We start from the raw sequence: 12,817 nt of genomic DNA, 5'->3' as shown, positions 1-12,817 counted from the left end.
GCCCGATTCACAGAACTAACTTAAGACAAAATCCTAAACTTACTACCATTTTGGTATTCACAGAAGGCACTTACTCATTTCGGTATTCACAGAAGTTAGGACTCCTAACTTTAGGACTCCTAAATGCCTTCTGTGAATATCGAAAGTCTTAAAGTTAGGATTTTTCTCAGTTTAGGAGTCCTAAAGTTAGGAGTCCTAACTTTACTACTCCTAAACTGAGAAAAATCCTAACTTTAAGACTTTCGGTATTCACAGAAGGCATTTAGGAGTTTTAAAGTTAGGAATCCTAACTTCTGTGAATACCGAAATGAGTAAGTGTCTTCTGTGAATACCAAAATGAGTAAGTGCCTTCTGTGAATACCAAAATCGTAGTAAGTTTAGGATTTTGTCTTAAGTTAGTTCTGTGAATCAGGCACTCAGTGTTGAAGAGCAGCGCTTCACAGTCTTTGAAGGAGGCTGGTGAACAGGAGGCGGAGAAAGTATTTCTAAAAATTATTGCTAACACGCCCCCTTTCTTATGTATTCTATTCAGCTTATGAATGGTATATATCGTGGGGGGATGGCAGCCGCAATATCAGGCTACCCATGTTTCAGTGATAAAAGCCGTATCTACATAATGGCTTTCTAAGAGCTCTACACATTCAACTGTGTGTTTGACCAAAGACATCGCATTAATCAGAGCACAGTGAATATCAGGTTTCTCCTGTTCTTTATTGATAGCTTTGCCAAAGCATATTTTCGTGTTTTGGCAGCTAAGGTGACACTTTTCACATATGAAATTGTTAGTATCTAGTTTTAAATGTAGTTCAGATGTTTTACAGTTAATATTTTTCCTGCGTGTAACAGGTAAAGGTATAGCGCTGTAATTGCTTTTGCCTGTAAGTAAATTTCTGTCTATCTACCAAACAAAAATCGAAAAATTTGAACACAACCTGCCCGTGGGATTAGGTGATGGGAAACAGCGGGAATAAGCTGCAATCCATTTTCTAGAAAAAATACCTTTTTGTCTAGAGACCCCTCACCCACCAGGGTTACCCATAGGAGGCATGCTTCATCATTGGGGCTCTTCCCAATCCTCTACGGATAGAGGCGTACTGCAACTAGCAGCTACGCAGGAGCACTTATTGGTATAGACTAAGTGAAGTGAAGGGGAGTGGAATAAAGTAAAAATTTAAAATACCTAACTAGTGGGACACTTTTTATTCCCACCCCTAGTTGATAAGATTAAAATCAGGTGTTGTTACTGGGTCAGACCAAGACCATAATGAGTCTGGCTGTCTCAGTAATGGACAGCCATCATGTTTCGAGTCGTTACCCTATTGGCTCTTCATCAGGACTCAACGGGGAGCAGCCCCGTGTTTATCCCTCCTAACCAATCCTGTAATAAGGACACACACGTGCACACTTACTGCACACTTCTTACCATGCAGAAAGACCAATGCTGAGTGATAACATTTCTATTCGCTGTTTTACCACGTATCATCAGTAGTTGGTGATGCAGAGTTTCAGGACATGGCTTAATATTCTACATCAGTGTAATATTGTGATTATCTGAATAATCCTATGTCAACATTTGAAGTGCAATATAGTATGTGCAATAGACTTTCTTAACTGATAGAAATGGACTTCACATTATTGATGTAGTCTGGTCCAGATAAAACAAGGTAGTTATCTCCTTGTATTTAAAAAGGAAAGCTATGCAATCACCTGATATTTATCTTGGCCTTGGAAAATATATAGACATTAGCATGTTAAAAGGTTAGTTTCAAGTGAATTAAAACACTCGATTCTTCAGTGATGCAATAAGAAAGGGGCATATGAGAATTGGCCAGAGTGATGCACCCTTCACCATAACCTCTGCTTTTGAAAGGTTCACCTTCCGTTAGTTGTTGCACATTCAGCAATCAAGGCTTAAAGACTATCTAACATAACACTATACTCTGAGAAAAGTGGCTCCAGATTAAATTTTAAATGCTGTGTGTAGTTCGTAAAAATTGCAGAAAATGACTTAGAATAGATCAATGTAACTAGGGTCATATATACCGAAAAGAAGAAAGGCAACAACCTGAGCCCTGCGGGGCCGCATATGAAATAGACTGTGGTAATGACTGTAGAGGGTACATGACCAATGCCAGGGAATAGGTCTAATAGTAAAGACTTAACCCAATCCGGTGCAAGGTCTTGACTACCCATATTCAATGTTATCCGATCATACTATTATGATCAATGGCATGGAGATTCATCAGTATTAACAGTACAACAGGGCACTACCACTATTGCAATTAAACGCCATTCTTACATCATTGAGGTAGGTACTGAAGACTACTTTGAGCATCAGCCAGGTCTAAAGACAATCTTAAAGATTTAAGGAGATTTATATTTAGGGGTTTTAGGACCTTACGACATCCTAATGGCGTATCAAGGAGGTGCGTCTGTCGCCAGCACCCCCCCGCTCTTACATTTTCAGGGCGGCAAAAAGCCTAGCTACGCCACTGCGACAGCCATGTGTACTACTGCCATGGCTAGGAGCCCCAGAGAACACATTTGGGAGGGAGTGGATATGTTGCGGTGCGGGGGAGACCGGAGATACTTGGCTGTTTTGACGAAGAAAATAAGCTACAAACAGAAAATATATAGCTTTTATACTCTCCATACAGTCTTAGCTATGAGAGCTGTTATTGAATAAACAGTGCACCATAGACAGTGATACAACCACAATTTAATGATCTGTGCTAATATTACATATTTGGTTTTGCAGACTTTCCATGGAAACCCACACAGACACCCAGAGAAACATGTCCTTGGCTTTTGCTCCAGGGTTTATGTTTTCCATTTGAGAAATGCGTCAAAATATAAAACAAATGTATTTGAAAATGTAAAATATCTCCAGATTTGTAATTTTTGTTATTATATCTTCAGGCTGAAATTAGATATTGATGCAGGGTTCGCACCAATACGTAGGCTTGAGTGTGCCAGAAAGAAAACCATCAAGTTTGTATGGGTGTACAATACAACAAAGAGAAATTGAACAGCCTCTTGCCATTTTTTAGGTCTCGCGCCTAGCGATGCATGCTCAGCACTGCTCACGCAGCGAGAGTCCTTTTGTGGAGGGTTCCAAAACGAATCCTGGAATCGTACACGCTCGTGCGTGTGCGATTCCTTTTGGTCCACGGTATTGGCATTTGCGGTCGTCTTTTTTAGAAAGACAGCACGCAATAGGCTAAAGGCGGGCGCGTTGCTCCGCCCATGGCCTATTGGTGTCTGTTACCCGCATGACGTCATCTGTTTTCAATTATCGTGCCCAGACAAGGGCGCGATAATTGAAAACAGATCACTCGCTGTGGCGCGTGCGCGCATCACTCACAGGCTTGTTCTGGATTTGCTCAGTGGGCACTTGGCTTGTTTTTTTTACTGCGGAGGTTTGTCTCTCATAAGCAATAGGAACCGACTTAACAGCGCAATAGGACAGTAGGCCAAATTAGACACTGCAGAAACCTCTTGCAAACGTTCTTTTTGATGCAGTCTGACAGACCAATCTTGCAGCATTACTAAAGCTTTGTGTGGAAAAACTTGCCGCCAGGTGAATAAGCGTGCAGCACTGCAGCTTCTTTATTATGTGAGCCCTGCAGCAGGACAAAGTGGCAACGAAAACCACTAGGCACCACAGTTAACAAATGTCAACAAAGGCAGAAAAGCTGATTGAAGCTTGCAGAATATATAAGCTATCAAGCAATGCAAAAGATAACCATGCAAATCCTAGCAACTGAAGGGGAACCAAAAAACCTTGTAAGTGTCCAGATCTATGAACTACTCATTTGTCCCTTATGACATTTTGGTCCCCTGAACTTTTTAAACCATGTCCGACTCCTGATCTGGGGCCTCTCTCACAGGCTCCTGTACATTTTCCGCGTTAACCTCTTGAGTGCATCAGTCAGGAAGGCAATTGGTCCCAAGCAGAGACTCATAGGAGGCAAAATCAAACATTTAATTAACGCAGTAATTGTCGAACAACAAATTTATTCAAACGCCACCATTTTCCACCATCTAACATGGCAGAGGATTTTTGACATCTTCATTACTCTTCGAGGGATAAGGAAGTTTGAAAAACCTCTTTCTACAAAATAAGGAGATTTAACATGACATAATTGCCTTCTTTCGTTGAGGATTGTTTGCCGCCCAGCTCAGCACCATACCAATCTTTCACTTTCGACTGTTTAACTATGGCATTCTTTTTTATAACATTGTGCATATTTTCGTGACCTTCTTGGCTCTGACATTTTTACAGTCTAGTCTGCTGTAAGATCAGAGCTTGGAATCCTATTTCTGAGAAGAAAAAAACTGTGGTGTTATGTGAAGTCAAACGATAACTTCAATTTTTTCCTCGAATAATGTTTCTAAAGCCAATGCCAGAAGAAAAAGCAGAATGCACACCTTCATTAAAGTACCTGTTCTTTATTTCCAGAAGACCTTTGGACTTTGGTGAGGGCAAGGATGTATGTGTGTGCTTGATGCCAGGTTTACTGGAGACAACAAACAGTGATGCGCGCCCCACGCAGGGCTGTCGAGGGAGTACAATGACAGAAAACAAGCACGAGTAGTGAAGACACTCTGCAATATGCCTTTGTTTTCAGTTTTGGCCAGGCCAACACTATCAACCACTTACCAGATGATCAGTTGATCTCATCTGCAAGTAGACAGCGATCTTTGACAAAGTTCCCCTCAGAAAAAGCTCTTTGAAACAACATTAGTGAGTAGCTACGAGTAAACCACTCACAGGCTTGTTTTTAGAAGGAGGAGGACTTTCCCTGGTAGATCGTCGCAGAGCTTCTCATCCCACCCCTCTGTGCTAAGACTTCAAGATCGGCTGCTATGCTGCTTTAACGAGAATAATGTGTGTTTCAGTGAGTGTAAACCTCACTGGTGAAGCCAGACACCGTAAGAGCTGCTGCTACTGTTAACCAGCTCAGTGGTACTCCTTTTATCATCCTTAAATAGTTGACTAGTGGAGTCCATTCTGCTGGGGCTTCACTAATTGACCTCTCCAGCTGGCGCATTAACCCGTTGAGCTACATTGCCACAAAAATAAAAGGCCTTCATTAAACACAAGTCCGAATATCAACACGATACTCCGGCGCCTCTGTGAATAAAGACACTCTGAGATTCTCAGAGCACCCGCTGCTTCAAGCTGGGAGCACCGCTGGGTAATTCAAGGTGCAGAGCTGTGCCCTGCCCTCTAATGGATTCTTCCAAGCATTAAACCATTCATTCGTATACCTGACAGCTGTCTGCAGATCATTTGGATTTAAAAAAAGGCTTTACTTGTATATAGCAATACTCCAGCGGCGACGAGGCATACGTGCATCTCGATGCCCACTTCTAGGCGCGCGTGTGGTTATTGACTGCACATTTTTTATTTCCCCAGCTCTTGTAGGCACTGGCACCTGCCGCCTCCGCCTCCGCCTCCGCCAGTGCTCCGTCTGGTCAGTGCTCGCAGCCCGGGGATCCTGACAGGACGAGGGGTGCCGCCCTCCCCGGGCTGCTCCGTATGAGCCTCGATCAGCAGCGAGCCAAGGATGAAGGACATCTTATTCTTCTTGCAGGATGCGCTGAAGGGTCGACACCTCCCCCGCGAGGCTCCCGCGGACACGCGTGCCCTGCTTTGGCGCCTCACTGGATGCTGTGAACACTTGTGTATGGGTACCCTGGCGTCCGTGAAGAGACAAAAACATACTGGTGAGTACCATTAAAGAATGATAATTCCGTGCAGGGTGGGCAACACTTCCCACGTGCGAAGCGTGGGTTTAAAGAAATATGACAGCTTGTCGGAGCAGCGTTCCATGCGATGCTGAAATAGTAGCTCAGTCCTTTGAGTGCTTGTGGGTCACACATTCTCTCACATTCTTTCGGCTTCAATGGTCCCTCTGAGGTTGACCTAATGAGGAGCGCTGAGCCTGATATGCAACAATGGTCACAGCTGTTATCTATAGCGCCTGAATCTGCATGAATGTTTCAGTGAGTGATGTGCAAATATTGCTGGTCTATTTCTGTATCCTGCTCATTAACTTGAAAAACAAGCATTTGCAATGCAACAGGTCTCGCATTATTAAAGTTTGTGCTATTGGTGTTGCATTATTTAGCAATGCCAATAGCTCAAACTTTAATAATGCAAGACCTATTGCATTGCAAATGCTTGTTTTAAACGGCAGAGTAGTGGGGAAAAAGCCATCTGTGACAGGGTTAAAAATGCAATGGAAGCCTACCAGGGCTTGCTTCTTTATTAGAAATGCTGTGGGAGTTAGCTATAGAAAACAGACTTCCTTAGGACAGTTAAGCTGTTCCCTATAATATTTGCAGAATATGAAGGTTGCAATGTAAGTGGTTGTGTTGATGGACATAACAGCAAGACTGTATACTTTGGAAGACATTGCACAGTAGACACTCAACAGAATCCCTTTCACAGGGCCACAGTTAAGCAGGAGCCACTGGGCCTAATAATGGGGGTTGACGTCTTTTACTCCCGATGTGCCAGGGCCTGACCTACTACGGGTCCTGAGCAACTGGGCCAAGTACTCCTTCACCACTTGGCTCATTAATGTGAATCGAGCGGTTAAAAGCTTCTCAGGAGCAGGAAGATGAATGGGGTGAACACAGGGTCAGAACTCAAAATGTGTTTAATAGCAGCAATCAATGACTGTCCAGTCAAATACCTGCCTTTATGAAAAAAAAGGATTATTTATACATGAACACAAAGTAAAATACGGCATACACAAATTATATACAAAGTCCTCCTGAGGAAGGTACTCTAGTGTTAGATAGGCAGGTCTTTGAGTTCCACTTCCCTTCCTCTGTTAGTAGTGGTTATTCCCCATTCATGATAGGCGACATTCAGGTTAGATCCCACTACAAGTCTGAATCCTAGAAGTCCAACTCTAACTCTTTGGAGGTCAAAAGTGTTCCAGGGCCCACAGCACTGTGAGGCAGAAAAAGTTCTCCTAATCGATTTAGCCCTGTGATCAACTTCTCTTACCAGAGTTACTCTACTAGTGTCTTCGGGAGCGTTCCATGCTTGAATATCGTGGAGGTCTGCAGTGGCTGCGAGTAACACTCTTGCCTTTTTGGGGGCAGCAGCTGCCTTTTAGCGGAACTCCCTTCGATGACGCTGTAAGGTCCTCTGATTTCTCTCCCATGTAGGGGGATGATCTCTCAGGTTCTGATGCTTCAGACAGGGCTCGGCCATTTGCAAATCACAAAAGCAGGCTTCCCTTTTGGCATCAGAAAAACCAGGTGATGACCCTTGTACTGCACAGCAGTCCCCCGGCATACAGTTTACCAGCTTACACCGATACAGGCTATGGCCCGATCAGCACAGCAGCCTTGAATATGCTCATTGGTCACAGCCTATTTGGTGCAGAAGTCGCTTCCTCACAGCTCACCATGGGGATCAGTTTGCCAGGATCCTCCACTAGGCTTCCCTCCCTGCATGCACTCACCTCTTCCTTACAGGGCACACTGGTCTCGGAAAGGAGAAAGGCCCTGAGTCACCAGGTTCCAGGGCCGGTGGTCTTCAATTTCCCTTGGTGATTTCCTCACACCCAGCTAGGGGAATGACAGACCTTAGCCCTCAGTCACAGGTAGAATTTTTACAGAGCTTTTCCTCCTGGTCAGACAGCCTTACTGACTGCTTGGCAGTTGACAATTTTTGGGACCATAAGCTCCCCTTCTCATAGTCTATTTGCAGACACAAAAATGTGATTTAGTGTCTGAATCGTTGAGGTTTGTGCTGGGGATCTGCTTCCTTTTGAAGTGTCCACTCCTCTACCCTGCCTTCTATTCAGCAAGCAATCCATCACAGCAGGTGTGACTCCAAATCTGATCACCCCACAACACCTCAGCGCCCCACAGCAAGTGACTAGAGGTTCGCACCTGTCAGCCACAGTGATATGTGTATCAAAGAGCCCATCTTCTGCTCTTCATGATTTTCTTACCAGTCCCATTTCCTTCCTAAGAGGTGCCCAGGCCCCTTTCCAGTGACCTCTCTCAGAATCAAAGAGCACCCTTTGAAGTGTACTGTAGAGCCTGGCTCTTCCTTCTTCCAGAGTATACAGTGTGTGTCCCACCAGCTCTCAGGAATACAGCAATCCCCAAATCTGTCAGGGTGAATCTCTTAGCCCCCTCCGTGCTCTTCCAGACAGCCCTGGGTGTTCCAAAATGAAACACAAAGTCTTGCATGTATTGTACCACTCACAGGCATGCTGCACAATGCTACCTACTAACCTGATGTAGGGAAAGGGTGAGTTAAGTACACAGCTTCAGAAATTTAAATGAGGGGGCCTGTAGGTCTTACTCCAGAGACACAGATAAAACGGCCAGTTCATTACTTCTGATCACTACACGTATGCTTTCACCACCACGCTTGTGCTACTTAACTCCTGGTAAAGGCTGTAGCTTGTCACCTCCATGAGGGTAGTGCTTTGGTGCCCCTTTGGGTCCAACAAGACCGCAATCCGAGAGACAGGCCTATCCCATGGCTCACACGCATGACCCGTGATGACGGGCCCATGACTTGAACAATCAGCACCAGAGATCCAGATTTCACTGCAGCTGGGGCACTCAGGGAGGGGGGAAATGCCTGTTACCATGTGAAGGACTTTTCCATCCAAACAACACTTTTGACCAAGGGCCAGTACTTTTAGTGAAGCAGTAAGAAAGCTTATGTGCGTGTTCGTCTTTACTTTGTAACAGAAAGGCTGTAAATCCAACCTATTATCAAGACTACAAAGTAGAACAAAAGAACTTGCAGGGGCAATTAGTGAATAGCCTTAGCATACCATAAAGATAAACAGGGCAGGATTCTTTTAACGATGCAATAAACTAACAACGAATATGTCATCATGTCAGTAAAGAAAATTCATCAAAGAACACACACTGACTGAATTACACGGAAGGCTGCTATGTTGCTTCTGGAGTCCAATAAATGAACTAATTGGGCACCATCACTAATAGAAACACAAATGGGACAATGCAGACAGTGAAACGATGAACACATGAAAACTCTATTGAAAAAATGGCCAAAGCCCACTCTTTTTGTACTACTCCTTATTTTTTTTACGTATCGGTAACATGAGGTCTCTCAGACCGCTAAAGTCTTGTATTGCAAGACTTAAAACGTACTTGGGTCATGTGAATGAGAGACTATCATGTTTTTAGAATGACTTGATACTAAGATAACAAGGTACTTTCCCACTCACCCTAATACCTACCGTCAAAAACTGCCACCATAATTATTAAGCACTTCTCTATTTCAGAACAAGACCCAGCCCTCTGTTCCAAAACAACCCGATGGTTGACTCATGCAATTTTTAACCAGTTGAACCAACAAGCTGTACCACACCATACAAGCTAACCAGCTCATTTATAATTATATATTTAAAATCATTTAGGTGCATGGGCAAACAGGGGCTTATAAAACAGACTAGATATCTTGGGGGCTCCCCTAACAACTGCTGCCCCCTCACATCCTACAAGAGGCTTTCCTTACCTACCCAGACCCGCCCCTCTCACTCCTCAACAACTCTCTTAAACAAGACATTGTCCCAGACACCTTTAAAGATGCTGAAATTGTCACAATCCTGAAGAAACCCAACGCTGACCCCTTGGTCCTGAGCAACTTCCGCCCATTCTCTTTACTCCCCTACCTTAGTAAGATCTTAGAGGCCCACGTAGCAAACTGTCTTAGCTCATTCATTGAGCATTCTCAGTTCCTCGACCCCAGGCAGGCAGGATTTAGACCAGCACACTCCACGGAGTCAGTCATCCTAGCAGTTATGGACAAGTTTAGGAGAGGGGCCGATAAAAAAATCACCCAGGCCCTGCTACTTTTGGATCTGTCAGCTGCTTTTGACACGGTCGATCATGACCTCCTGATTGATCGTGTCAGTAATGCTGGCATCCAGGGTCTGGCTCTGAAGTGGATCTCCTCCTTCCTACACAATCAATTCCATGCAGTCCGTCTCGCCAACTTCTCAGCCAAGAAAGCTAGGTTGACCTACGGGGACCCCCAGGGTTCCTCCCTCTCGTCCTTTCTGTTTAATCTGTACATGCTACCTTTGATCTGGTCCTTACGCAAAAGTAGAGTTGTAACTTTCATCTATGCTGACGACCTCCAGCTGGTGTTCGAAATTGACTCTTCCAACACCTCAGTATACAATTTTCAATCCACCATGAGCTCTATTAGCAAATGGATGTACGCTAACCAACTAAAACTTAACCCTGACAAAACTGAGCTGATTCTGGCTGGAGGCATCGCCAACCCTTGGAATTCTAATTTCTGGCCCCCTCTCCTAGGCAGTCCCCCTCACCCAGTAGAATCTGTAAAAAGTCTATGGGTCATAATCAGCAACGACCTGTCTATGAAACCTCAGATTAGCGCGGTGGTATCTACTTGCTTCTTCCACCTACGCAGAATCCGGAAGATCTGTAGATTTCTGACCCCGAGGCCTTGATCTTAGTCATCCTGGCCTTGCTTATCTCTCGTATTGAATATGCCAACTCGATCTATGTCGGCATTCCGGCATACCAACTCCACCGTTTGCAACTGGTACAAAACCAAGCAGCCAGGCTCATGTTCCATCAACCCAGATACCAACATATCCGCCCCCTGATGAAGAGCCTCCATTGGCTTCCGGTGGCTAAACGCTGTGCATTTAAACTGGGCTGCACCATTTTTAAAGCCCTTGCCAGCCATGGCCCAGCATTCATCTTATCAAGGATCCATCGCTGTGCCCCCTCTCGTGAACTTCGCTCATCCCATCTAAACCTGCTCATCACCCCCACCTTCAAACGTAAAAAACACGGTGGCCTCAAATTCTCTTTCATGGCCCCTCAATTCTGGAACTCTCTTCCCACTGGACTGAGGTCAGTAACCTCTTACGCCGAATTCAGAACACTTCTTAAGACCCTTCTGTTCTCTCAGGCATATGAGTAAAACTTCTGTCATCATACCACTGTTGCCCTCCCGCTCTCAGCGCCATGAAACCACTTGGTGTAAGTGCGCTCTACAAATATTTTTTAACATAACACATTCTCAAGGACTGGCTATACCTATCGCAGACGCCAGTTAGCGGCAGTTTTTTTATCGCCGCCTAACCCTGAAACCTATCGCCATGTTAGCCGTGTATTAACAAGCCTTTGCTACATGGCGATAGTATCAGGGAATGGCGGTAAAAACTGCCGCTAAACGTCAGCGCGGTGGTGATAGGAAATCGGCGTTAGCGGGAGAAAACTACCGATAGGCCCATTAGTAGCAAAATAACTCATGCTAGTCAGTCCAACGTGAGTTTTTTTTGCCTCTAATGCAAAAAATAGCCTATCAGTCAACCTCCAATATAAAACAGGCATAACACCAATAAAATGCAGAATGGAGCATACATCAACAACCCCATGCAAGCCACCCAACATCCAGGATGACCAGGATGAGAGCATTGATGCCTTGCTGGACCTGCGTCTGGAGCCTGGATGCCTTGCTGGACCTGCGTCTGGAGCCTGGATGCCTTGCTAGACCTACGCCTGGAGCCTGGATGCCTTGCTGGACCTGTGCCTGGAGCTCGGATGCCTCGCTGGACCTGCGTCTGGAGCCTGGATGCCTTGCTGGGCCAGCGTCTGGAGTGGGATGTGGAGGAGCTGTGGAGTCGATGAACCGTGGTGGTAGACATTAAGGTGCTACAATCGCCTGTACCTGGTGGTGAAGTCTGGCAGGTCGCATGGAGACACGTTGCTGACCTGTGTGAGAAGACCGGCTTGCAACCCTTGGATCTGTTAATGGTAGAGGCGCTCCTGCGCACCAAGGTAGTGAGGTCCGTATCGCCTACTACGATCCACCACTACACCGGGGTGCACAAAGGGGATTACCAACGCTGTGTGCCGTCTCCCTGCATCACAGGCCTGAATATGTTGGACTGACCATATGCTGTGGAGGGTGAGGTCCCTGTGCTACACCGAACTTGTGTGGCGTGATCGCTGCAACTTCACGCCTAAGGCAGCCCTGCTGCATCAACTGCATAAGGAGGTCCACCAGTGGACTAGGTGGCAACTTCTGTACCCAGCCTAGTGAAATCACAACGCGCTGAGGCTCCTGCTGGCTGAGTCACAGATTTGGAGAGAGTGCAGTGGATTGCTCCACGGTGTCAATGTTGAGGTAAGGAGAAGGTGGGACACGTAGCGCAGGAGGGCCGGGGGGCGAGACGCTCAGGCCTATTACACGTAGATGACGCACCCCTGTGGCAGCACTTTCACAATGGGGGAAGAGCGTTGCCCACTGCCTCAAGCAGTGCAGCAGAGGAACAATCATCACATGAAGATAACTCAATCAATCAATCAGGGGAATTGTAAGCGTGCTACTTACCCGTGAGGGTCTTAAGGCGCAGAGGGGGGTCCGCAAAACTGTTAGCCAAAGAGCCATGTCTTGAGGGTCTTCCTGAAGGTGTTCAGGGAGGGGGCGCGTCTGATGTCTGCCGGTAGCTCGTTCCAGGTCTTGGCTGCAATGTGGGAGAAGGATCTTCCGCCTGCTCTGGCTCTGTGGATGCATGGGGTTTCGGCCAGTGCGAGTTTGGGAGATTGGAGGTTTCTTTTGGGTACGTGAAAGTTGATTCAGTCATTGAGGTATTTGGGCCCGTTGTTGTGTAGGCATGTGCCAGCATGAGTGAGGACTTAGAAGGTGACTCTTTTCTCCACAGGGAGCCAGTGGAGTCTTTGTAGGTGTTGGCTGATGTCTTCGTGCTGAGGGGATGCCGTGGACGAGCCTTGTGGCGGTGTTCTGTAA

This window comes from Triturus cristatus, chromosome 6 (genome assembly GCF_964204655.1).
Source record: "Triturus cristatus chromosome 6, aTriCri1.1, whole genome shotgun sequence".
NCBI classification, from domain to species: Eukaryota; Metazoa; Chordata; class Amphibia; order Caudata; family Salamandridae; genus Triturus; species Triturus cristatus.
Note: the sequence above shows the minus strand (reverse complement) of the source record.